This window comes from Urocitellus parryii, chromosome 9, assembly GCF_045843805.1.
Source record: "Urocitellus parryii isolate mUroPar1 chromosome 9, mUroPar1.hap1, whole genome shotgun sequence".
NCBI lineage: Eukaryota > Metazoa > Chordata > Mammalia > Rodentia > Sciuridae > Urocitellus > Urocitellus parryii.
Window position 1 is genome coordinate 96,178,828 of NC_135539.1, and position 27,881 is coordinate 96,206,708.

The 27,881-nt window shown below is 40.9% G+C and overlaps 1 pseudogene; it reads right to left on the reverse strand.

The window, feature by feature from the left end:
* Window positions 1–300: 300 nt before the first annotated feature.
* On the reverse strand, window positions 301–27,764 carry LOC113195563 (cytochrome b-c1 complex subunit Rieske, mitochondrial pseudogene; annotated as a pseudogene).
* Between the last annotated feature and the right edge of the window lie 117 nt (window positions 27,765–27,881).

Below are 27,881 nucleotides of genomic sequence, written 5' to 3' on the forward strand. Positions count from 1 at the left end.
CCCAGGATGTATATGATTTTTTTTTGGGGGGGGGGAGGTACTAAGGATTGAAACCAGAAGCACACAGCCACAGCCCTTTTTATATTTTATTTTTTTTTAACAATGTTTAACAGTAGCTTTATTAAGTGAATGCTTGTAAGCATTCAATATTAAATTCAATTTACTTCACATTTGCAAGTACACTATTAACAATTCTTAAATATTTCAAATCAACCAACTTAGAAGTACAGGAGGCTTGCCCTCAACTCTTCTGAGGTGATGTGAAAAATGAAAGCAGCCTAGGACTTTAGTTGAAAGTCTCTAACCAACAATCACTATAGCATCACTGGTGAACTCATAGGAGAGAACTTCAAGGCTGAGAGGCGCAGGCCCCTTCCTGATCCTGCCTGATGCATCATAGTGTGTGACCCATGGTAGGGGCAGTAATAACCACCAAAATCTCCTGCATTTGCAATGGGTACACAACCAAGATGAGTATAAACGCCTATCAGGATAACCCATTCAGGTTTCTTCACTGGATCCAAATCCTGCTGTGGGTCCCGCCATTGGGACACTTCAATAGCAGCTTCCTGGTCAATCTCCTTCTTGGTTCTGTGGCGCACAAAGAGGGGTTTGCCTCTCCAGTTGAAAGCTACGTCCTTGGCTTCTGGAATATCGGATAACTTGATTTCAATTTTCGACATGGCCAATCCATCAGCAGAAGCACTCATGCTGGAAACAAACTGGGAGACAACATTCTTGGCGGCATATGCAACACCCACAGTAGCTGCAGCAGTCACCAAATAGGAGAAACCTTTTCTAGTCTGGCTGCTCTCTTTTGAAGACTTTGTGCTATCTAACACTTCGGAGCAACGATAGAGAAATCAGGCACTTTGACAGCAGGTACATTGAGGCCCACGCAGGTGACCAAAGGCCGGCCCAAGGCCTGGCCACTCAGCGACTCCTGGCACAGGAAGGGTGGCTTCACGTCCAGCACAGGTGGCTCAGGGGATGGTGGGCATTGTGGTCTGCAAAGAGGTCGCAGTGCACCCGCCGGGACATGGGTGACAGGACTGAACCTGAGCCTTATTTTTTCATTTTAAGACAGAGTCTTGCTAAGTTGCTTAGGGTCTCACTAAGTTGCTGAAGCTGACCTAAAACTTGCGATCCTCTTGCCTCAGCTTCCTAGGTAGCTGGGATTACAGGCATGAACCCCTGTGCACTATCTGGTTATAATTCTTCAATAATATAATAATCTCACACTTAGCCAACGGAAAGGTTGTATTTGGTTAGTAAGTTAAGCTCTATTAGTCTTGAACTTTATATATTGTGTGAATTGTATAATAAATAACTTCAGTATCCAGAAATGAAAATTTTTTAATTGCAAAATTCAAATTCTCTCTCAAAGAACCTTTATGAATCATTTTAAAGCTGTAATGTTGCAAAACCTATCAACACCAATGTCTTTCATTGACCTCATGCTGTGCTGACTTGCTGCTGTTATATGAATTAATTACATAAATGAAGGCTTGTTATGGTGTTTCCATGAAATTTGAGCTGAATCAAGTGCTTCAAAGACTTTCTAGGCTTTGTTTTCCCCTTTTCCACTTGGAGCCATCTCAATGATTTTTAAAATAACCTTACTTTAGGCATTATGTAATATACAAAGGTACTAGTCATCACCTTAGCACAGCTCTTATAAGGGAAAATGCTACAATAAATTGCATGTAAGTTTTTATTGGCTGGATTTTTTACTTTTTTATTATGTTTTGCTGAGAAACTGGCATTCTTCCATTTATAATTATCATTACATAGCACCTCATTTTCCCATATTTGCCAATAGCACAAGCAAAGCCCTTTAACTTGACAGATAATAACTTAATACTGCTGGGTGCCGTGATGCAATGTCTGTAATCCCAGTGATTTCGGAGGCTGAAGCAGAAAGATCATAAGTTTGAGGTCAGTCTCAGCAAGTCAGTGAGACCCTGTCTCAAAACAAAAAAATAAAAAATAAATAAAAGGAACTGAGAGATGTAATTTGGTGGTAAAGCACCCCTGGGTTCAATACCCAGTACCAAAAACCAACAAACAAAACTTAATATCAATCTGTGTCAGCATAGATTTTTCTCCTGAGAAACTAATTATCCTTCATGTCCTGGGCTTTAGATTCTCACTGTGTTCTGCAAACAGATTAGTGGAAGAGAGGAGGAGATGCTCGTTTCTTGCAGTTTATATACAGTAGAGGCACATGGCATAGGTTCAACATAGGCTTATTCATCCCTAAACTATCCAAGTTTCATTAGTAAAAACACAGCTTAGTAACAACAACAACAACAACAACAACAACAGTATATTAAAGAAGATAGCAGTTTATTTCTCCCTTGTATAATAGTCCAGATATAAGCAGTCCATGGAAAATACTGCTGTTGGGTGTCAGAAATTCTGGCTTTTTCTTCTCGTTGCTCAAACATCCATATATTTGATTTCCATATGTAGTCCAAGAGGCTCCAGCCATCACATTTTCAGTCCTTCTAGCGGAAAGTTTATATGAACCTTAGTTTCTGTGGCACTTAGGATGAAAAGGTTTATTTCTCATTGCATTGCTTCCTTCATGCTTCTCCTTTTTCTAAAGATTAGAAACATTTTAAGTGAAACCTAAATGTTCTTTCCTACTGATCCTCATCAGTTTGTCCCAACTTTATTGGTCATCAGTGTGGTTCCTGATTGTTTAATATATGACAATATAAAATTGCCACCTGATTTCTTCCTGGGCTTTTGCAGTATCTAAGAATAAATAAACAAGAACACTTATTTCATTTTAGGAGTGCAGACTCTCTGCTTTGGTAGAAGAAGCTTCTCTCTGCACTGAGATTGGAACTAGCAAGACTGATGAGGGAAATGGAAAAGGTACAATTCTCTCCACAATCTCTTAATTTAATGTATCACTTTGAATAGTTAAAACCACAATTGTACTGGAAAATGACTATTTTCTAGGATCTATTCTCTGTGATAATAAAGCTTACATTTTAAAATGAGAACTTTAGAAGCTGTTCTGGAATATTATATAACCTCTGTTAATGACAGTAAATAATAGCAAAGTTAATCAGTGCCTCTCTAAAATCAACAGAATTGTATCTTATCATACACAAGTGATTAAGTAAGGGCAGATAGGTCCAGTCACTGTCTCCATCATGATTGTTCCACTTATCCATTCTGGAAGCACTCATCTAAAGTGTTATCTTCTTGCCTGTTAAAAACAGGCAAAAAGTGAAAATTGAGTAACTTTCCATATACATTGAGTCTTTCCTTTCAAAATACAAAAATGGGCTGGCTAGCATACATAAGGCCATGGGGTCCATCCCAGCACCACAAAAACATATACAAACCAAAACACATGTATTTATGTGCACTTTAAATCTGTAGTGCTCTCCTTTTATTCAAAAGATGTCCTTTTATATTTGTACTGTTCTTTCCATTTTTCTTTGGCTACCAAAAATCTTAGAGCTAAGTTTGTTTACAGTTACAGCAACACATGCTTTGCCTAGATGTGTCAACACACATCTTCATTATGAAGTCCCCAGGTGTTTTGTTTTGTTTTGGGGTTAACTTTAAGTTTCAATGATCTGAACTTCATTTATTATAAGCTACATTCCATGCCTTTTGGAAGTAGGTGATATATTAATAAGCAAAATTAGAATATCTTGTAAAATAAAAATCAGGTATACTACCCAAGAGCTGAATCACCTTTCTGATGTATGTTTAGTAAATAAAATTAACAGACCCCAGCACATATATTGGGTTGCTATTAATAATTTTGTTTGGGTGTTGTCTTACATATAACAAATTTTGACACCCCTGTTTTGCTACAGTTTTCATTTCTAGCTACCTGGCCTTTAGGGACTTTGTATTGGTGTCTTACGAAGCCAAATCAATGATATTATCCAGATTCATTTGATATATTCAACAATGTATTTTATTTTACTTTTAGGTAAATATACTGTAGTATCTGAGTAGAAAGTTTTATATTTTAAGTATAGGTTGTTATCACGTAAATTGTCATATTAACATCCTAAACTAAGCCATGTTTAACGTTTAGCTCCTTTATTTCAGTTACTTGTGAATGGCCCCTAAACTTATAAAGAAATCCTCATCTGATCCAGTATTGTGCTATTTTATATAATATAAAATATGTCATGATGTATCTAATCATGTTATGCAGTCTTAATTGGGATTCTACTATCCATCCCCAGTTAAATTTATTTGAAGTATCCTAAAAAAAAAAATTCAGGTTCATCATAAACATCATTATTGAGTTGAATTAATCAGCACAAGGAAGTCCTACAAAGTGTTAACTGTTTTTGAATGGTAAATCTCCTTGGTCAGCACTGGATTAAAATCTAATAAGCAGGGATAGGGATGTAGGTCAGTGGTAGAGCACTTGCCTAGAATGTACGAGGCCTAGTACTGAAAAAAACAAACAAAAAATTGATGAGCAGAATATATCAGGCTTGAATATTCTTCTGGAAAAGAGCTCATTTCGTTACTCATCTCCTCAGTTTTCCCTTGAAGCCTTGAACACCTTCAAGAGAAACTAATAATCTGTGGTCAATGGACTCTACTGAGGTGTGTCTATTTGTGAATTTGCTCCACAGGTCAACTCAAGATTAGTCATACTTTGTAGAAGCTTTCAAGAAAGTGAAACCATCTATGTCAGGAAAGATAAGGAACACTCTTTAGCACCTAGAAAAGGGCATTAGAAGTGACAGGTACTCATGAACCGTAAAATTCAATTTTACAGATAGTGTCTTCTGTACCATTTCTATTCTCTAAAGAAATTTCCTGGTATGTTTTGACCTGAAAACAAGCCACATTTGTCCTTCATGAGAATGTTCTTGAGATCTTAATTTTGCATGTGTCTTGGGCACTGGAGTAGAGTTCTCCTCACTAGATTCTCCAATCTCTACTTATTCAGAGGTAAAACAGTTACTTGTGTGTGTTTTCACAATCTATTTTTGTTGTTGTTGCTTTATTTTGAGTATTGGGAGCTTTGTCACTGAGCCTCATCCCCAGTCCTTTTTATTTATTTATTTTTTTAATTATGAGACTGGGTCTCATTAAGTTGCTGAGGCTGACCTGGAATTTGCCGTCCCCAACTCAGCCTCCCAGATCGCTGGGATTACAGTCTACACACACACACACCTGGCTGCAATCTCAGAATTATTAATCAATCTCATTCAAGTATTATTTGACCTACTCCACCCTTTTTGACAGTTGGTGTCTTATGTTCTTGGAGCTAGACTGTACTAAAACTAAGATGTAGAGATTTAGCTATACATTTAAAGGGAGTAAAATACTTTCACTAGAAGGTAGGAAGAGAGTTTAAAAATAAACACTCTGATTTTTCCTTACATAAATGCCAGGTTATACATATCTCCTACTGTAATCAGGCTTTCTATTTACAATAAGTTAAAATGGTTGCTATAAGTGAAATTAGATTATTGTGGTGACTACTGAGGGTGAAATAGAAATATCTAACCCTATTATTATTTGTTTACTTGGGATTCATAACTGTTTCCAGAATCTGCTTTAGCCATGAAAACCTGTTTGCTGGCTGTTAACTTCTTTTAAATCATTAACTATTTATCACCAAATCTAGCCATTCTCATTAGGATTATTGAGTCAAAGCAGTTGCATGAATTGAGATGCTGTGTTTCAGTGCCCTGTGGTCTACGTGTTGTGTTAGTTGACCTTCTTATCACTTTACTATAGTGAGTAGCCTATTAAGGGTTTGGGCTGGTGTGGTATCTTGTGGGCATATGACTTTTTCAGCTGGAATAAGGAAGAACAGGCCTCACCTGGACTAGTCTTTCACCATGTCTGGAAAGCAAGTCTGCCTTGAATTCTCAGCATCTTGTGTACTAGGGAATTTGTTTTTTTTAACTGTAATTCCTTGAGTAAAATACAGTCTTATTAATTTTAATCAGAATCAGTTTTGCTGGTAATACTGTTGGCCCTTTTCATTCTGATCAACAAGTGACTGTTATTGTCTAGGGATACTCATTTCTTTGTCTCCATCCAGCAAAAAAAAATTGAAGAACAGAACACAGAGATAGCAAGCGAGCATCAGATTTATTGCAAAATCAACAGAAATAGACTTCTCTGAAGAGAAAGAGCCCCAGAGCTGGGAATCCCGTGGGGAAGTTTTGGACTGTTCTTTTTATGGTCTCTGGAATGCCTCCTTTCCTTCTCTCCTCCCCTGTCCATATTCTCCTATTACTGATTGGTGTCCCCTCTGTCTACGTGTCTGTTTTAGTATTTCTGCTGGATCCCCTACTTAGGAGCACTAGTACAGAAGTGTCTGTCTGGTTGGGTCCTTGCTTGTGTCCACGATGCTTTCATCAAGTAGGAAGTTGACCTCATCAGAAGACCCTCTCCATGCTCCTTTGTCTGGCTCTGCCCTCAACCTCCTCACTTTCCATCCTTCCCTGGCTGCCTAAGCCCTTCTGCATCTCCCTCAAGACTAGGGATATAATTGTCCTTGCAAAGATTTGATGGTGTAATTTTTTTTTTATTTTAGAGGAAATTACTTTTTACTTTGGAACTGAGTTTTAGTTGTCAAATTGTTAGGACATATGACTTAGCTCCACATTTTTCACTCTTCAGCTCTAGCCTTACTTTCTACATTGAAATTTAATTCATATACAATAGTGTACAAGCTTAATTGTACCATTCCTTGAGTCTTGGACATTGTTACCAGCACTACTGTCAAAGTACAGAACATTTCCATCAGTGCAGAAACTTCTGTGTTCTTTTGTAGACAAAACCCAACTCCATAACCAACCACTGATCTGATTCTGCCACCATACTCTCACTTTGCCTGTCTTAGAACATTTTATAGATTTGATCGTAAAGCCAATTGCCGCAGTCCCGCTGGGCACAAATAACCGGGAGGTGACAAGCCACTTGAAGGTTGAAATGGGAACTACTTTATTGCGAGTGAACTCAACGGGAACTGAGCGAGAACTCAAAGTAGCGGGCACCCAAGGTAGCAGGAGCCGCCTCTCTGTCGGACAGCAGAGGTACATATACCCAACTAATTACACACAGCTTAACTTAATTGACATCATCTAGATACAGCAGTCAGCCAATAAGGAATCCTCACCATTTTATTGGCTCGCTGGCATTGCTTCACAAACCACTCCTTCTGGCAAACTGCCAGGTGCCATCTTGACTTGATTTGTATCCCCAACAGCCAATAGTCCTGTCTGGCTTCTTTCACTCAGTGTGATGTTCTGAGATTCTTCTTTGTTGTTCTGTTTTTCAGTAGCCGAGTCCATTCTGCTGCTGAGCAGTATGCCTTTGTATAAATATGCCACAAGTTTTCTTATCCTTTCATCTACTAGTGGACGCTTGGGTTGTTTCCAGATGTGGCCTTTATGAATAAAGCTGCTGTGCATATTCTGCGCGCGCGCGCGCACACACACACACACACACACACACACACACACACATTCCCTCTTTGTGTGAACACGTGCTTTTATTTTCTTCAAGTATAAAAGTAGGCGATGAATCGCTGGGTCATGCCGTGAGTGTATGTTTTTATACATACCCTTTAAAGTAAACTGACGGCCTGTTTTCCACAGTGGCTGTTCTATTTTATATTTTTCAAGCATTCTAGTTGTTCCCCTTTCTCACTAACACTTGGATACAGCAAGTCTTTAATTTTATCCATTTAGCCATTCTACTGAATGGAAATATCTAGTATCACATTGTGGTTTAAAATTCCATTTCCCTCTTGATTGAAATGTGGAGCATATTTTCACATGCTTATTGATCACTTGGATATTGTTGTGGTTTAGATGTGAGGTGTGAGACATGCATGAGACAATGTAAGATGGTATAGAGAAGAAATGATTGCATTATGAGAACCTTAACTCAATCAGTGAATGCTCCCCTGATGGGATTAACCAAGTGGGAGCTGAAGGCGGGTAGAGTGTTGCTGGAGGTGGTGGGTCATTAGAGATGTGCCTGTAAGGTATATTTGTATCTGGAGAGTAAAAGTCTTTCTCTCTGCTTCCTGATCATCATCGTGAGCTGCTTCCCTCTACCACACCCTTCTGCCATTATGTTCTGTCTCATCTCAAGCCCTAAGGAATGAAGCCAGCTGCCTATGGACTGATACCTCTAAAACTGTGAGCCCCCAAATCAACTTTTCCTCCTCTACAGTTGTTCTGGTAGAGTCTTTTGATCACAGCAGTGAAAAAGCTGACTGAAACAGGTATCTTATTTTATGTCCTCATCTTTTGCTCTTTTTAAATTTTTTTAAATTACTTCCTCCCTTATTATTGAGTTGTAATATAAATTCTTATTTGTTCCTGGATTGAATTTCTTTTATCAGATATACTTATTGATAATCTGTGATTTAGTATTTTATACATTAAAATCACCTTTTGAAGAACTGATGTTTTTGTTTGTTTGTTTGTTTAGATATAGTCAATTTATCATTTATGTTTCTGTCTCCCCACCCTCCACTTTTTTTTTCTTTTTGGTACCAGGGATTGATGCCAGGGGTGCTTTACTACTGAGCTACATCCATATTCCTTTATAATTTTTAGTTTGAGACAGGGTATCACTAAATTGCTTAGAGTCTTGCTAAATTGCCAAGGTTGGCCTTGAACTTCCTATCTTACTGCCTCAGCCTCCTGAGTTGCTGGGATAACAGGCATGTACCACTATGCCTGACTATTGTTTATTTTTACTGTTTTGTGTATTTTTGTCATAAGAAATTTTGCCTATCCCAAGCTTGCAATTTTTTTACTGTGTTTTCCTTCATTCTTCTTTTTTCTTCTTTGTAAGTATTGTAGTTTTAGCTTTCATATTGGAGTCTGTGATCCATTTTACAGTCCTCTCTCATTATGTGTGGGGAATTGGTTTCAGGACCCCCATGGATACAAAATCATGGATACTTATGTCTTATGAATTGGCATAGTCTTTGTATATAACTCATTCATGTCCTTCCATATATTCTAACTTGGTTTTAGATTATACATATTAACTAATACAACACACATGTCAATGTAAATAATTGTTAAACTGTATCATTTAGGGACTAATGAAAGGAGAAAATGTTTGTACATGTTCAGTATAGATGCACTTTTTTTTTCAGAATATTTTTTATCTTCAGTTGGTTGAATCCATGGATGAGGAATCTAAGGAAAAGAGATGGGGCATAATTTTTTTGTTTGTTTGATGTCAAGTAGGGATTGTAGTTATTTTTTTTCCATGCAGTATTTACTCTGGCTCTGGTTATTAAAAAGTTTCTATCCTCTTGAAAGACAACTGATTGTATGTGCATGAATTTTTATCACTCTATTCTGTTCATTCATCTTTATATCTATTCTTAATGCCACTGTGTCCTTTTGCCATTACACTGATGATTACAGAATCAGATAACGTAAGTGCTCCAAATTTGTATCCCCCTCCGGTTTTTTTGTTGTTGTTGTTGTTTATTTTATTTTTGGTCCTTTGCATTTTCATTAAACATTTAATTAAACATTTACAATCAGCATATCAATTATTACAGAAAAAAGCCTGCTGTTTTGGTCATATAATGAACACTTGTAGTCCCAGCTACTTGGGAGGCTGATACAGGAGGCTGGCCTGGGCAATTTATCATGAACATGTCTTAAAATAAAATTTAAAAGAAGATCTGAGATGTAGCTCAGTGGTAGAATTCAATCCTTAGTACTGGGGTGGAGGGTAGGTCTGGTGGGCGATAGGCTCTTGACTGGGATTGCATTGACCCTGTAGGTCATGTGGGAGAATTTAGGAACATCCCCTTGGAAGGATACATGTATGTCCTAGGGAAACAACTTTATTCCATTATATTTTTTGAATATCTTTGAGGGTCATGTCTTTACACTTTACATATTTGATTTCTGAAAAAAATATGAATAAGGAGCTATTATTTGTTTTTTTGGTAATGACATAATACTAATTTTTAAAATTTATTTACAGTACAATGCATTTTGACATATTGTACACAAATGGATCACAGCTTCTCATTCCTGTGGCTGTACATGGTGCAGAGTCACTCCAGTAATGTAATTATCCATGTATATAGGGTAATAGTGTCTGTCTCATTCTACCCTTCCTATCCCCACAGCCCCACCCCTCCCTCACTCCCCTCTACACAAATCAAAGTTCCTTCATTCTTCCCTATCCCCCATCCCACTATGGATCAGCATCTGCTAATCAGAGACAACATTCAGCTTTTGGTGTTTGGGGATTGGCTTATTTCACTTAGCATGATATTCTCTAGTTCCATCCATTCACCTACAAATGCCACAATTTCATTCCTCTTTAAGGCTAAGTGATATTCCATTGTGTATATGAACCATGTTTTCTTTATCCATTCATCTGTTGAAGGGCATCTAGGTTGGTTCCATAGTTTAGCTATTGTGAATTGAGCTGCTACATCGATGTGGCTGCTAATTTTTAATCAATATTATAAAGCAGACTACCAAGCTGACTCTGTGTTAGATCTTTCAAAAAATAAGGAATAATGTCAAGGTCAAGAGACTTTTTTCCTTGCTTGGCATACCATAAACAAAACATGCTTAAGCTATCTTTACTTTGTCATCTAGCTTTGATGGTAAGAAACAGAGGCCCTATTTTATTTTATTTCAGAGTTAGTTTAGTGTTTCACTAATACATTTTATGTCTGCTTTTGAAGCTGAAAGATACTTGAAAAGTTTAAGTTTACCTCTTCCAGGAAATGATTTTGTGTTTTGTATGGGCTTTTTTCAGTTTGTCAGGGCTGCTATATTAAAAATACCATAGCTAGAAGGCTTACAAACAACACACATTTATTTCTTCTGGAGTCTAAGAAGGCCAAGATTAATGTTAAATTGCTGAGGCTTTCCTTAATTTGCAATCCTCCTGCCTCAGCCTCCTGAGCTGCTGGTTATTAAAAACACATTTACAAGTGTGTGCTACCATGTCTGAAGTGGAATTTTATTTTATTTTATTTTTTTAAAATATTTATTTATTTATTTTTTTAGCTCTCGGCGGACACAATATCTTTGTTGGTATGTGGTGCTGAGGATCGAACCTGGGCCGCTCGCATGCCAGGCGAGCGTGCTACTGCTTGAGCCACATCCCCAGCCCGGAATTTTATTTTTAATACAGATTTTTAAAGGGCCTGAAAACAAACAAATCATACTGCAGTTATTTCTTTGGGATAAATATATTGGAGGGGAATTGCCACCCAGCATTTAAAGGTCAATGTAACCTCAGTGAAATTTTGCTACACACCTGCCAGAATGACTAAAATTGAAAAGAGTGGCAGCACCAGACAGTGGCAAGGATATGAAGTAACTAGAAGTCTCATACATCATTGCTTATAAACACAAAATGGTACGAGTACAATGGAAAACATTCTGGCAGTGTCTTGGAAATGTAAACATACATTAAGAAGCCTTTGCTTTTGCCTGTGTTTCCATCTGGATTCGTGATAGTTTAGATTGTGCTTGCTTTACTAATTAGATATAGGCATAAGAATCTCTTGGTTGATTTTTTTCAAGGCAAAGTTTAGTGGACAACAGTGAGAGGCATGGACATTCCCTGAGGTGGAGCCCATGTAGGATCTAGATACAGGGAGGTGAGTTAGGGGCTTGAACAACAGAATTTTTATATTCTCACAATTCTGGAGACCATGTCTGAGGTCAAGATGTTATCAGATTGGTTTTGCTGAGGCCTCTGCCCTTGCAGATGGCTTTTTCTCCTGTGTCTTCATGTGGCCTTCCCTCTGTGCACATCTATGTCTTAACTTCCTTTTTCTTACAAAGACACCAGTCATTTGTGTTAGGGCCTGCCTAGGTAACCTTATTTTACCTTAATCACCCCCTTAAGGACCCTGTCTGCAAATACAGACACACTCTGAGCAGGTAACCTTATTTTACCTTAATCACCCCCTTAAGGACCCTGTCTGCAAATACAGACACACTCTGAGGTCTTGGGGGTTAGGACCTCAACCTACACATCTGAGGGGAACACTCCTCAAAATACAACCAACTGTGATCAGGTCTATATTCTGTTTTCTCCCCTCCTCTCAGGGTCAAATTATGTATGAAGCTCTGCATCGCTCCCTCGGCCAGGGACATATCCAGCAGCTGGCTTGGAGGAGTCCAGCCATCAAACTAGCAGAAAAGACCACCTGCCCTGAGGTGCTCAGTTTCAGCTTGACACAGATGTGGCCTCATGTAAGCATTTGATTTTGAAATTAATGAAGCCAATCTAGATATGAAGATTCTTCTCATCTGTGCGACCTTATGGGAAAACTCCCTACTTTAAGACAAAGAAATTTTTTTAACTGCCCAAAATAATACTTTATTCAAATAAAAATTTTATTTTAAACCATCTTGACCATACACAAAAGTTACAAAGAAATGTTTTCCTTGAGACTAAGTGGCCAATCTCATGTCCCTTCATTCCCAAATACATTCATGTAGATTTCCTACACACCAGCATATTCTGCATAACCAACCATCAAATTCAGGAAATTAACATTGACACATTGCTACCATCTCATTCTTGGGCCCCATTCAAGTTTCTTCAACTGTCCTAATGAGAAGCCATATAGCAAAAGAATCCAGTTTAGAATAAGCCATTCCAGTGAGCTGCTGAGGCTGTTTGGGTCCCTTGTGATGTAGAAGAACTCTTCTGGCTTCTCTTTTGGCACTTTTGAAAGTCATAGGCCAATTACTTTGCAGAATGCCTGCAGTGTGCACTTCTGTGATGTTTCCTCCTGATTGGACTCAAATTATGCATCTTTATGAGGATTATTTTGAAGTAATGCTGAGTTTCCTATATCTTGTCAGGTGACTTGTTCTGTTCTTGGTAATGTTCACTCTGATTCATTGATTCAGGTGCTTCTGCCAGATTTCTTATACTATAGGGTTATTTTTTCCCCATTTAGTGTTGCTTACAATATATTCTGAGGCTGTATACATATGGGTTGGGCTACCTAATTTTCTTCTGCGTTTTTATTCCACCTCGTTCTACAAAACATTTTAGGCTACTTTTAAGAACATAATTGTTAAAATAGAGAAAATATGAATAAAGAAAAGCAAATCAGGGTTACAAAGGTCAATAAGGAACAGTCCTTTTTTTGAGGATGAAGAATACAGATATCTAGACAAAGTATTACAATACTCAATGAAAGGGTACTATAGAACCCCAGAAGAGAGAGCACCAGAAAGAAAAAAATGAATAAGCCAAGAAACCAGGATCATGTAAAAGAGATAGATGATTAAGAATGAAGGGAGCTGGGGGTGGTGGCACACGCCTGTAATCCCAGTGGCTCAGGAGACTGAGGCAGGAGGATAGTGAGTTCAGAGCCAGCCTTAGCAAATAAGTGAGGCCCTAAGCAACTCAGTGAGACCCTATCTCTAAATAAAATATTAAAAAGGGCTGGGGGATGTGGCTCAGTGATGAAGCGCCCCTGGGTTCAATCCCTGGTACCGGAAAAAAAAAAAAAAAAAAGACTGAAGGGAAAAATCAGAAGTACGTGCCAGAATGTAAGTAGTATTAAATTTGAATAACAGATTTAAGTAGTATTAAATTTGAATAACAGATTTATCTCTGTGGCTGGTATCACCCAGATCAAAACACAGACTGGCTTACCAAAGGTAAAGCCAAGATATTCCTGACAAGTGAATGTTAGGTCTAGGTAGCAAATTTCTGTTAGTTTTTCTTAGTCTAGACATAGATGTAGAGTGCATGAGGGATTAAATGCGTTGGATTACCTAATTTTCATGTCCAACAGTTTTGCAAATCAGCAGTTGTGCAGCTTGAACCGCAGGCAGTTATTGGGCAGAAAAAGGACCAGTTAATGTCACAATGGATATTGCCAGCACTTTTCCAAATTCAAGAGAAGATAATTTTTGAGCATGCTCTGTGTACTACTAGACACTGTCATGTGTTTTATGTAATGCTCCCGACTCATACCAAGGATCACACAGCATCATCTGTGTTTTATCTAAAACACAAGGTTGAGCTAGTTCAAGATGACTTGCTAATCCAAGAGCAGTCTAAATTCTAGTCTTCAGCTGTTTAATCTTTCTCTTGTGAAAAAGACCCAATCCTGTGTTCAGAAATATCTGGAACTACATCTGCTATTCTAGCATTATCAAAGCTTCATTATCAAAGCATTTGTGTGTGTGTGTGTGTGTGTGTGTGTGTATGCAAGCACTTCTGATATAATGGTAAATGAACTCAGAACTTCCTGCCCAGTTTGGTATGTGTGACAGACACAACTAATTGTCCCATAATACCCATTCTTCCTTCTCCCTTTTGTTGTGAAGGGATTTGATTGCTAGAAGAGTAACTAAGGTCTGGCTGGTGTGATGTGCACAGGCACAATGCGTGAAGCTTTTGGTCATGTGCTTAAAAATCTGTAGAGGAGAATTGACTGGGCCAGTGGCTCATGCTGATTAATTCCAGCGACTTGGGAGGCTGAGGCAGGAGGATCACAAGTTTAAGGCCAGCTGGGTCAACTTGGTGAAACCTTGTGTTAAAAAAGAGAGAGAGCTGGGGATTCAGCTCAGTGGTAGACACCCCTGGTCTCAATCCCCAGTGCCCACAAAAATAGAGTTGGACTATAAATCAAAGTCATTAGCGTGGAGCAGCACTCATCAATCATAACCCATGACTCTGAGTGTGTTGTCAAGAAAGTCCCAGAGCAAAACTGGACTCAACCCAAACATCCATCAAAAGTAGGATGGATCAATGTGATGTTTTCCTGCCCTAGAATACACCCCAGCAATGACAGACTGTATGTATGCAGCAACAGAGTTGATGCTCACCAGTGCTGAACAGAAGAAGCCAGACTCCAGAACATCCTGTAAGAGTTTACTTAATAATACAGAAGGTCTCCAGCTTTTTTCAAATTTTCCATGCTGTGAAAATGACACACAATTCAGTAGAAACCATACTTCGATTTTTAAATTTTAATCTCTTCTTGGCCAACTGATAGTGGATAGTACTCTCCCAGAATGCTGGAAGCAGCAGTGAGCCACAGCGCCCAGTCAGGCCAGCTATCACCAAAGCAAACAAGCAGTGCTCTACAGTGTCCCATCCTGCTAAGCCAACATGTTTGGTAAGTTAAATGTATTAAATGTATTTCCTATCTCTATTTTCAATTTCAGGTGTGTTTCTTGGGATAAAACCCCATTGTAAGTGAAAGAACATCATCTATATACAATCCGAGAAGGCAGAAAACTAATCATCACCATTAGAAACCAGGTGGGTGGTTATTTTTGGAAGGGAGCCTGATGTGAAATGGCTCCTGGAGTACTGGCTGCACTTTCCTGATCAGTGATGGTTGGACTTGCATGCTTCCTTCATGAGAGTTCTTGGTGCCAGAGGCTCATCTGTGCTCTTTTCTGCAAGTATGTTCTCTAGCATTTAAAAAAAGGTAAAAAACTGAAGCCGGGTATGGTGGTATGTACAACTCTTGATTCTTCCACTGATTTTGAAAAAAGAGTCAAAAGTGTCAGGAGTGTCCGAGTTGAAATTTCAGGTTTCTTAAAAGTAAAGAACACTACAAAGCACGTTAGAGGCTAAACTAGGCAGCGTTCCTGCCCCTTCCCTCCACCCTCAATGTCAGGCATGCTATTATATTATCCTGCACCTTGATAGCAGTGAGAAAATTAGGTCGGGGGAGCAAACAGTGGTTGGATGTTGTTAATTGGATTGGCCTGCTTCAAATGCCATTCTCTCTTCCTGGGCAAACTCCATTTGTGAACATGAACTTCAAAGACTTATGCATCCTGCAAGGTTACCTGGGTAAATGTCACCTTCTGGAATGTTCTTTAGATAGCATGTGACAATGTGCAATCTGCTCCGTCTTCCAAGTAAGCCTTGCCCCTGACGGGAAAAAGGAATGACACAGCAAGGTTTGTTCCAGAGAACTCTTCCTTAGAAGTGAAACTAAAAAATCCATGTGACATCACAGTCATTCAGTCTTCCAAGTCCACAGTGTCAGGATGGGAAAACCAGATGGACTTGAGGAGCTTCCTTCCACCTCCATCTGCACAGCTGCTCTGCTTCCACATCTACCTCACCCAGGTAGAGATCTTCAGTACTATTGATTGGTCCTCAGTCACCGATTATTTAGAAATGTTCCTGAAATCCGTCCCCTTGGTTCTCACAGCACCACCCTAGCATAGGCTGTCACCACCTTTCACGACTCCCACTGTGGCTCCCAGCTCATCTCTGCCAGTCTCCTGCACACTGACATCAGGTTGCCTTTCCTAAATATAAACGGATGATGTCACTGTCTCCTGAATAGCCCTCAGCGTCTTGAGTTCATCATCTGATGGCACATGGACTTTGTAACCGCCATCAGCCCACCTTTGGCACCTGGCCCTCCTCCTTCCTTGACTAGATTTATTGCCTTTCCTTTAAAACACCATGTTCTTTCACATCTGGGCTTTTGCTCATGAAGTTTCCTCTTCCCGGAATGCCTCCTCCTTACCTGCCACAGGGCCAGCTTTCACTGAAATATCATCACCTGAGAAACTTTGCCCTGTCCCTCTGCTTTCTGCACAATCTGCATTTTGTGCCGACCTCACCACTCCTATATGTTGGCTGTTTTAAGCGCTAGATTGAGACACTCTTTGGCAGGGTCCCTGCTGTTTTGTATATCTGTAGCAGTTGACAATAGAATGAAGTTGTTTTTAATTAGAAAACAGAATCAGTTAATCCTGAGGCACAAAGTGGTTAATATTGGAGAGATTTGATGGAGATTTGATGAAACTGGCATCTTAAGGCTGCCTGAAGAGAAGCTAGCCAGATTTTGGAGGAGAAGCTTCCTCTGATGTTAGTCATTGCTGGTTGGAACAGCGGTAGCAATTCTATTGTGCTGTGGGGTCTATGGGCCTGTGATGGTCAGAATATTCAAAAGAAAGTGTTTCTAAGATCCTTACCTACATAAGCATTCTGTAAAACAGACAGCTTGAAAGAGAAAATTGTAGATATTTATTACAACTGACATTCTAACTAACTTTTTTTGTACAGACAGCAAAACCTGCTCTCCCACTCTGGCTGATCCTGAGCCTTGTAAGCAGATAATATGTCATCTTTTCAAACTCCAGGAGGTTTTTCTAGCTTATCATTGTCAAAACTGGATTTGTGAACATCAACTTAAAAGTACACCAAAACTGAATGCATGATTTAACTATTACCGATGTTTTCAAATAAAACACTATTCTGCTAAATGAAAACTATTTTGCTAAATGAGACCCTATCTTAAAAAAAAAAAAAAAAAAAAAGCTGGGTATGTTGCCCAGTGGTTAAGCACCCCTGCATTCAATCCTCAGTTCCAAAAAAAAAAAAAAAAAAAGATCAGTGTCAGGTTCAGCCAAATATGATTCCCCCATGTGCCTTGTCACCCAGCTTTACCAATGACCACCTTACACACATCTTGTTTCATCTTACACACATCTCTTGTTTCATCTCTTTCTTCCTTACTACACCCCATCCTGGCTTGTTTGGAAGCAAATTCAAGACAAGGTACTGCTTAATCCATATTATTTTATTTTTAAAGAATAATGTGGATATTTATTCTAGGCTTTCTTCAAAGGGCTGTCATGCCCCACAGGTTTTATGCATCCCACTACATGCAAAATTCTCTCTCTCTCTCTCTCTCTCTCTCTCTCTCTCTCTCTCTCTCTCTGTATATTTAAAATTCTTTTTCCTCATTTTTAAAATTGGTACATTATAGTTGTACACACCCATGGGATTTGTTGTTACATATTCATACATGCACACAATACACAATATAACAATATAATTTGGCCAATGTATTTCCCAGCCCTTCTACCTCCCTTCCCTAACTCATGTATTTTAAACAAGTTATTTTTAACTGTGTAGGGTGGAAGGTGAAGAAATAACCTAATCCTATTGTCCAGTCTCAGGAATAAAAGATTTTAGAAAATGGGCAAATCTGTAACTCTAGGGATAGTAGCAAATGCTCACATCTCTTCTCAGGCATAGTCAGTATCCAGAGCTGGCTTTGTAGTTTTTAATCTTATAGATTCTAGAGAACAATGAATATTTCTTTCACAAGACTACATGCCCCAAGTAATTTACCATTGGAGTTTATTTTGCAAAATATTACCTCTGGCTATCTCCTTAAACTGATGATTGAATGCCACAAAAGGCCTTAAACATCTGTCTTAACTGGATGATACAGGATTTAGCTGGGGTTCAAAACTACACTCCCTGCACCTTGCTGCAGAACCTTATATTAGAGTCTCCAGCTGGGGCAGTGTGGCCTCAGCATTTTTGGTCTCCTCACGAGATTCCAATGTCCCATGACAGAGAATTCCAGAGGATCCACTTGTCCAATTTAGAGATAAGGATTTTAACCCAGGGCCCAACAATAACCTGCCTTGGATCTCAGGACAGGGATGACTAGAGGGGGCGTATGATGACTTGGATTCAATTTCAGATTGCTTTTGCTTTGTTGTCCTCCCAAAGGAACAAGTGGGTAGTGCCCATGATGAATCCAGATACATGGGGTGTGACTCCATATGCCCCCCTCAAATCTCACACACTGCCTGCCAGAGAGCAGTGTCTTGTTAGCCAGTGGACAGGGAGAAGATTGCCCGGTGGGGAGCAGTGGTATGGGTTTGCTACCTCTCCTCTCCTCAGTGTCCTTAGCACTCAGAAACATCTTACAAGACCATGTGAGGCTCTGATATTCCTGCTGGGGTGCCGGGATTCTGTTCTCGCAACTAAAAGGCTCAGGGGTCACTCCAGGTAAACTGAGCTGACTGGGCTGAGCAAAGTAACACACAAGAGACACAAATACCTTTTTCTTTGGGGTTGCTGTGATGGCACCTCTGACCTTAAGGATCCACAGGAAGTGGGGGGGGGGAACATGCGCTGACCCCTTTTATTGAGGAGAAGCTATTCAAATGGGGCAAGGGGTCAGGTTTCAGGGGGCTGAGTCTATCTTCATGATGTCCACTGTCAGCAGGTTGACTGACATCTAGGTAGGCCACACCCAAGGGCACTGTAAGAGAAGGGGACACACACAAGGCATTTCCATGGAACATTCTATCCTAAACAGGGCAAGGGGTTGTATTACAAAGGAACAGGTGAGCATAGCTCCACCCATGGGACTGTGGAATGACATGCCCAAGCACGAAGGCACAGTCACTCGAACCCTAGAAGAGCAGGGCAGTCTAGCAGCATGGGTGCCTGATGCCACATTGCCCAGTGGGGAGTTAACTCAAGTCATGTGCTAGGTTGGTCTCCCACACTGGAGAGCACCCAGCCCAGGCATAATGTACAGATTCTAGTCCTGGATGCTTGCCACCAGCGTTAGATGGACTCCCTGCAGGGCCTGCAGGCTTCCCATTCCTGCCTTCCTGGGGGCATCCCAAGGGCAGGCCATTGCTGACCTAAGTTCATATAGGATCAATTCGTGACTCTTCTAGTTGTCTTAGACTCTATCCACTTTGATGATTTCTGCTGAGTCCAGAGGCCTTTAGTGGCTTCTCTGGGACACCTGGAATCCCAGCTGATAGCCTCTAGGCAGCCTTGTCTGTCTACATCCTTCCACCCATTCTCAGGAAACTATGGGAGGATGTGTCCCATCAAAATGAGAAAGTCAACCAAGGAAAAAGGAAGACATCTCCAGAGAGGGGTTACAGGAGCCTGGGAGAATTCAGCTGTGCTCCTCACAGAGGGCAGCTGGGGCTGACTCGGGAGACAGACATAACTCAAATTGTGACCACAGAGCAACCAGCTGCCTTGGTGTGTGCAGACAAAATGCTCACGTGCACCCAGCCCACTACACATTCTGTTTTTCAGAGCACTCAGGGACACTTGTGTCCCTTCTGGGCATATCAGCTTCAGTCTATTGCCACTGTTGTGAATCAAGGCAAAAATTCCACAGCAGCCATTGCCCTTTGACTGCTTTTGCTGGACAAGCAGCACCTCATTCACATCCTCCCTGTTGCCCACTCCCCAGAGGGCCTCTGGAGACCTGAGAAGAGCTGAAGCCCCTACCTCTGCTCAGCTCATCTGCTGGGAGCTTGTACCTAGCAGGGCACAATTGCCCTTCTTTGAACAAGCTAGGTCTATGCTTCCTGTTCAGCTTCTCAGAACTAAATAATGTTTTTGGAGATTTGCTTATAAGGAAGACAATTAAGAAGAAATGCAAGGAAGTAACACCAAGGTCCAGATAGTGGTCACCTGTGTCTGGTGGGAAAAGGCATATGATGGAGTGCACCCAGGGGGTCTTCATTTGAAAGTGCTTGTTCTTTTTCTTAACCCATGATAGGCAAATGGGGTTCACTTTATTATTATCTTCTAAGCTGTACATATGTATTTAGTACCCTTTTCTGTATTTATATTTCACAATAAGATTTTTTAAAAGTTGGGAAGTGCTTTTCTACTGAAATAATTGGCTAAGGCAGAAGTGGTTATGTTCTGAATTGTCTAGATGGTTTTATGTGAGTGGCTGACAGCTTCAGCTCATCTAGCAGAAAGCAAATGCCAGGCCTTGGGTTCCTGCCAAACTTGACTCACTGAGCAAATGACTCCACCTTCATGGTATGCACAATTCAGACAAGCATTTGTGCTCACGTCCGTCTCAACACAAAATGCATTCTGAGACTTGTCAGAGGTAAGAAAGAAAATCTGAAAACAGAAGCCTTTGTCCCTACTCTTTGCAACTTTCCTTCCTTCTCCTTTTCCTTGCCCTGTAGCTACATGCAGTCAGCTGGCTATTTGGTGAGTCAGCACGCTAAAATTAAAATTTTCTCCAGTGTTGTTCACATGGACCCCACCCCCACTCACAGAAGGACTGGATTGAGACATTTTGAAGTTTGAAGTCAGGTAGCAATGGGGATTGGCCTGAATAGAAAGCATTGTGTGATTACGACTCAAGAGGATAAGGAACAAATTCCAGGAACCCTCTTTACCTCTGCTTAGCATGTAATAAATGTGGAGAAAAACTACTTAGGAATTACTTAAAGTCTCAATCTTGAAGAATTCTGTATTTGTTTCCCCTTGGAACCTGGAATGTGTTTGGGTAGCTGTTAAAATTAAGCAGTATTCATTTCAAGTGGTTCTAGTGATTTTTAAAATTAGCATCAGGTCACAGTATGGTAATTTACAGTTCAGCGTCCACCTGTACTTTGAAATTAGAAACTGGAAGAACATTATTGTACATGGGAGGAGAAATTTCATTAATCTGTTCAACAAATATTTATTGACTGGCACTTGAGCTGGTTGGTGGCAATTGAGCTAAGTGCCAAACCAAAGTTCCTTCCTTGTGGGAGGAGAGAGAAGGGTGAGTCATTATATCCATATGTAGGACATGTGCTTAGGCTTTGGAGAGGGCTGAGTGTGTGAGTACTGGTGGTTATTTTACAGAGAGTGGTCAGGACAGTCCTCTGGTAAGATGATATCTGAAGGAAGTGGAAGAATATTATGCAACTCTTGTGGCTGAGTGTACTGGGCAGAGGAAACAGCAAGGGCTAACCACTACACACTCTGCACAGACACAGATATGGGGTGCCATAATATGGATCTGAAAGGCCACCCAAAGCTCATGTTTTTGGAGGCATTTTCCCCATCCCATGGCACTACTGGGAGATGGTGGAACCCTAAAGTATGGGGCCCCGTGGGAAGAGGTTAGGTCACTGGGGACATGCCCTCAAAGGGGATTGTGAGACCCCCATTCCATCCTCTCTCCTTTTTCAAGGGGGTGGATAGCAGTGAGGTGAATGGGCGCCTAGTGCCTGGAGCCCCTGGAGCCCCACCCGGATGCTGTACTGTAGAGCACAGGCCCCATGCAATGGGGTAGATCAGTGGAGCCCTGAAATACCCAGCACTCTCAAAAATACACCTTTCCTTTTTTCAAGTTGATTTATCTCAGGCATTTGTTAAAGTAATGTTACTAAAGGAGGCTGGGCAGGCCTGCTGTGATGAGAGCTATACTCTGAAGGAGCAAATTTTGCAAAGAGAAAGGGTTTATTCAGCAGGTGATCAAAGATGGGAGCCCCAGGTTTCAAAACACCTCCCCGAAAATCCAATCTCCAGCATTTGTGGAATGAAGCAGTAGGGAATTGTGGAGAATTTGTTGGGGAAATGATTGGCAGAAAGTGTTCTGCGCATGCGTAGTCAAGCTCAGCTGTTTTCCTTGAACACCTGAATAGAAGATGGCGCCTTGTGGGCTCTGAGGATGGAGTTTCCAGCTCTTTAATTTCACAAGTGACTCTTTGGACACCTGTGTGAGAGGTGGGTGGTTTCAACTGGCTTGAGCTACCTCCAAGTTCCTGAAAAACAACTCAAGCAGCTGTTACCTTCCTGACCAACACTTCAGAAGTGCTATCTACAGCAAAGCTTTAATGAGAGTACATTGCTTAGCCATGTGACCTCTAAAATTGGAAGTAAAACAAATAAAAGCAAGAGAAGCTGAGGGTTTATTTATCTCCCTTGGTTACAGTAACCCCTAGGTGACTGACACATGCAGTATCATTCAACCACCATCCCTCATCTGCCCTTCACTGTGACCCACAGGAGCCAAGAACTTGAATGCTGGGCAGTGAGTGGCAAGGTCCCACCAGGGAGATGTCTCCAGTACAGTGAGAAGGACAGAGCTGCAGTTATAGACCACCATGCTGGCCTGTGACAGGCTTGAAAGGAAGGTCAGGGAGCTGCATGTCACCCTTGCACAAGGTGGGGGCGGGCCAGGTACCAGTATTTTTTATGTGGTTCTGATGAAGCAGCTGGTGGGAAGGCTAAGGGAAAGTGGCACAGCTGGGAAGGGATCCAGCCGTTGTCATCTGTCCAGAGCTTTCCACCTTGGTGCCCTTTCTCCTCATGAGGTGGTGATTTTTCAATCAGAGTGAGCACCTGGGGGGACAAGAGAGGTTCCAGAAAGACCTCCTTCACCGCCAACTTTGATGACAGACAAAAGTCACCCCAGCTGAGCAGAGTGCAGTGGGGCACAGCTAATTGGCAGGCTGAGGCCGGAAGATGGCTTGAATCCAGATATAAAGGGCCAGACTGGGCAGCAGAGTGAAGCCCTGTGTTAAAAAAACAAAACCAAACAAACAAGCAAACAAACACAAACAAACAAACAAAAAACACCAAAGGATCTTCTGACCTGTGAAAAGCTTCAAGGCAAATGTTACAAAAGCATTCAGAGAGGTGGTCTTGCAGCCGTGGTATTCTCAATAACTTGTACACCTGTTTGCTACCTTTTTGTGAATATGATGAGTTACTTTAGTAACTGAAAAATGAAGTGAACCCTTGCTCCCGAGCAGACTAACAGACTGTTCTCTGGAACCTAAATTGGCAACCTGTCCCTGGCTCCTTGCACTTCTTTCTGTACTAACCAAAACCTGTCATTAAGAGCATTTAAGTCCTCTCTCCTTTCAAGGGACACCCACTTCTGCCTTGTGCCACACAGGGGGTATTGTGTAAGACTTAAACCACTAACCTTTTCATCATTGTGCTCTGTTTCCTTAAAGAAAGGGCTTCAGGGTTAGGACTAGCCGTACTCTGCCTCTCTAGCTCTGGGCAGGTTCCTTTCACTGCTTAATATCACTTTGTCAGTGGGCAAACAGGAGGTTAGTGACACCTCCGTCCCTGGGACAGTGAGGGACCCTGAAGCTTAGGCCTCTAGGACTCACAGAAAGGCACAGGAGAGGTGGGTGTGACACCAGGAAGTGGCACAGCAGATCTGCATTGCTTTCTCTCCTCAAAGGATAGTGACTCTTTGTGCAAAGGCCTTCCTGGGTCTCCTTGCCTAAGGGATTTCCCTGTACCCCCACCCAACAGACCAGAAGTGTCCCCATAGTGGCTCTCAACAAAGATGGACAGGAGTTGGTGAGTGTGCACCTAGCCTTCCTCACTCCTCAGGACTTTTTTAAGAATCTTGTAAAGTGCTGATACATGATAATACACAAATGTGCAGCCCCATGAAGTACTCTAAAGTGACACTTGCATAACCACTGGTGGGACTGTTGTGAGGTGCATTCCCCTCAGTGTCCCCCCTTGCCGACAGGGTGTCTTGTTCTAGGACTTGGTGTCTAGATGACTGGTTGCCCCATGGTTACTTGCTCCTTTACTGACCCACCTCTTCTGACTTCTTCCCACTCCCTAACCCTTGTCTTGGGATATCTTCCAAAGAAGTCACAGTGGTTGTCTCAGTGAACACTTTCTGGTAAAGCTGAAGTTCAGACCATCTTTCAAAGATAGATGTTGAGAGCTGAGTGTGGGGATGGAGCTGCTGTGCAGGGGTCCACATGGAGGGAGCTGTGGAGTTCCTGACTCTCAGTGGTCTTGAGTGTGTACACAACAGAAAAGAAGCCTGCCTTGCTAGGACACTGTGTGGGGAGGGGCAGGCACATGGGAGAGGCAGGCAGGAGCCAGGTCCTTGGGGCTTCCCATCCTGTGGGATGTGTGCATCCTGTGGCAGGAAAGGCCTCTCTTCCTCTTTCCTTCTCACCACCCAGAAGGTTCAGTTTTGAAAACCCATTTCATGTGGCCATTCCAGTCCTGGACAAGTGTCTGTGCAGATCAAGCAGTGAAAAGACCAAACCCTGTCCACATGGGCTTCAGGAAATGCGCAGGTGTGAATTGCCTGGATCCAGCTCTAATGTCTGTCGTGTTGGCTGATCATGGAAGCCCAGCTCCCATTGCCAAAGCTCATGGCCTGAAGCTCCGCTGAGAGGGAGGCATGAGGAGGGTGGGGGTAGCTGCAGAGTAGGGCCCTGTGAGCTGAGCGCCTCTTGCCAGCCCCCTCAGCAGCACCTGCAGCCAGCCCACAGGTCTCTCCAGCTGCCAGCAGACAGTGAATCAGGGTGTTGAACCTGAGCCCGTCTAAGGCAGGGGAGGCTGTGACTCCACCCATGAGTAATATTTGTCTTTGCTACTGTGTGTGTGTGAAATAGGCCTTCTATGGACTGTTGTGTATATTGATGGGAAAAATTAAAAGAGTTTTGCCAGATTAAAAATCCTCTAGTGAGGGCTGGGGTTGTGGCTCAGCAGTAGAGGGCTTGCCTAGCATGTGTGAGGCCCTGGGTTCGATCATCAGCACCACATATAAATAAATAAAATAAAGGTATTGTGTCTAACTACAAATAAAAAATAAATATATATATATTTTAAAAATCCTGTAGTCAAATTCATGGAAATATATAGAAACAGAGTTTCTGAAAATGTCAAAAAAAAAAAAGTGAAATGGTTTCCAGGTGCTGGTGGAGGGGATGGAGAAATACTTACGGGTACAAAGTTTCAAGTTTACAGCATGAAAAAGTCTTGGTGATTGGTTGCACAATAGTGTGAGTACTTTAATACTACTCTATTACACTTTGGTGTCTAGCAATGGCAGAGTAGTATGATATAAAATTAACATCATAAATCAGTTGTGTTCTTATATGCCAAGATGAAGCAACTGAAAGAGAAATTAGAAAAACAATTCCATTCACAGTAGCCTCAAAAAAATAAAATACTTGGGAATCAATCTAACAGAAGAGATGAAAAATCTCTATAATAAAAACTACAGAACACTAAAGAAAGAAATTGAAGAAGACCTTAGAAGATGGAAAGATCTCCCATGTTCTTGGATAGGCAGAATTAATATTGTCAAAATGGCCATACTACCAAAAGTATTATGTAGATTTAATGCAATTTCTAGTGAAATTATAATGTCATTCTTCATGGAAATAGAAAAAGCAGTCATGAAATTCATTTGGAAAAATCAGAAGCCCAGAATAGCAAAAACAATCCTTAGTGAGATAAGTGAAACAGAAAGCATCACAATACCAGACCTTAAACTATACTACAGAGCTACAGTAAAAAAAAATGTTATGGTGTTGGCATAAAAACAGACATGAAGAACAATGGAACAGAATAGAAGACACAGAGACAAACCCACATAAATACAGTTATTTCATATTAGACAAAAGCGCCATAAGCATACATTGAAAATAGCCTCTTCAATGAATGGTACTGGGAAAACTGGAAATTCATATGTAGCAAAATGAAATTAAACCCCTCTCTCTCACTCTGCACTAAACTCAACTCAAAGTGGATCAAGAACTAGGCATTAGACTAGAGACCCTACACCTACTAGAAAAAAATGTAGACCCAACTCTTCATCATTTTGGCTTAGGAACTGACTTCCTCAATAAGATTCCTAAAATGCAAAAAGTAGAATCAAGAATTAATAAATGGGATGGTATCAAACTAAAAAGCTTCTTTACAACAAAGAAATCTTCTGGAATGTGAAGAGAGAACCTACAGAATGGGAGAAATTCTTTGCCACCTGTACTTCAGATAGAGCATTAATCTCCAAGATATATAAAAACTTAAAAAACTTAATACCAAAAAGCCACAAATAACCCAGTCAACAAATAGTCAAAAGAATTGAACAGGCACTTCACAGAAGAGATACAAATGGTCAACAAATATATGAAAAAATGTTCAACATCTCTAGCAATTAGAGAAATGCAAATCAAAACTACTCTAAGATCTCATCTCACTTCAGTCAGAATGGCAGATATCAAGAATACAAGTAACAATAAATATTGGTGAGGATGTGGGGAAAAAGTTCTACTCATACATTTCTGGTGGGACTGCAAATTGGAACAACCACTCTGGAAAGTAGTATGGAGATTCCTCAGAAAACTTGGAATGGAACCACCATTTGACCCATTTATTCCACTCCTTGATATATACCCAAAGGACTTAAAATCAGCATTCTACAGTGTTGCTGCCACTTCAATGTTTATAGTCCTTCAATTTACAATAGCTAAGTTATGGAATCAACCTAGGTGCCCTTCAACAGAAGAAGGGGTAAAGAAAATGTAGTATATAAACACAATGGAATATTACTTATCCATAAAGAAGAATGGATTTATGGCATTTGCTGGTAAATGAATGGAACTGGAGACTATCAGTCCCCCCCAAAATAAAGGCTGAATGTTCTGATATATGAATGCTAACACACAATGGGGAGAAGGGGAGAAGAATAGAAATTCATTGAATTAGTCAAAAGGGGAATGAAGGGAAGGGAGAGAGGATGGGAATAGGAAAGACAGTAAAATGAATTGGGCATAAGTTACCTGTGTTCATTTGTGAATACATGACCAGTGAAACGCCACATCACGTATAATCACAAGAATGGGATCCTAATTAGAATAAGTTATACTCCATGTGTGAATGATATGTCAAAATAGACTCTACTGTCATCTATATATAAAAAAACAAAAAAGTGTGGCAATGGTATAATTTATGCTTTGAATATTCTACCACAATTTTATTTAAAAAATAAAAAAATAAAAAATTAAAAAATTTAAAAAGTGAAAAGAATGACACCCCGCAAAAAAACTCAGACAAAATTTGGATACCAAGCATAAACTGCTATAGTTTGGAACCATTGTGACCTAACCACTTGCTGCTGGACCTGTCCCAAATGACAGCTCCAATATCCCCTGGCAATGAGAACCAGCACAACTAAAGCCCACCCAGGGGAGAAAGAGCTGTGTCTTTCTCCTGTGATCTCGAAGCCAGGACACAGCCTGGGAGTAGGCTGGCAGATAAACTCAGAGAACCTACCTGCTCCAGTCACACAGGCCATGCCGATCCCGTCTTTCATCCCCATGGCTGCTCTGCCTCCGACTGCACTCACAGACCAAAGCTCTTCCTGTGCCCTGTGACTGGGTTTGACTGCTGAGGCAGCTAGTCATCCTCCTGGTCATGAGAAGTCATCTGGTTTAGGATCTCACAGTGTACAGATGTCCACCTTTCTTTCTTGTTGACAACCTGGGCCTCCCTGGTTTGGCCTCTTTTCCTAGCATGGCAAT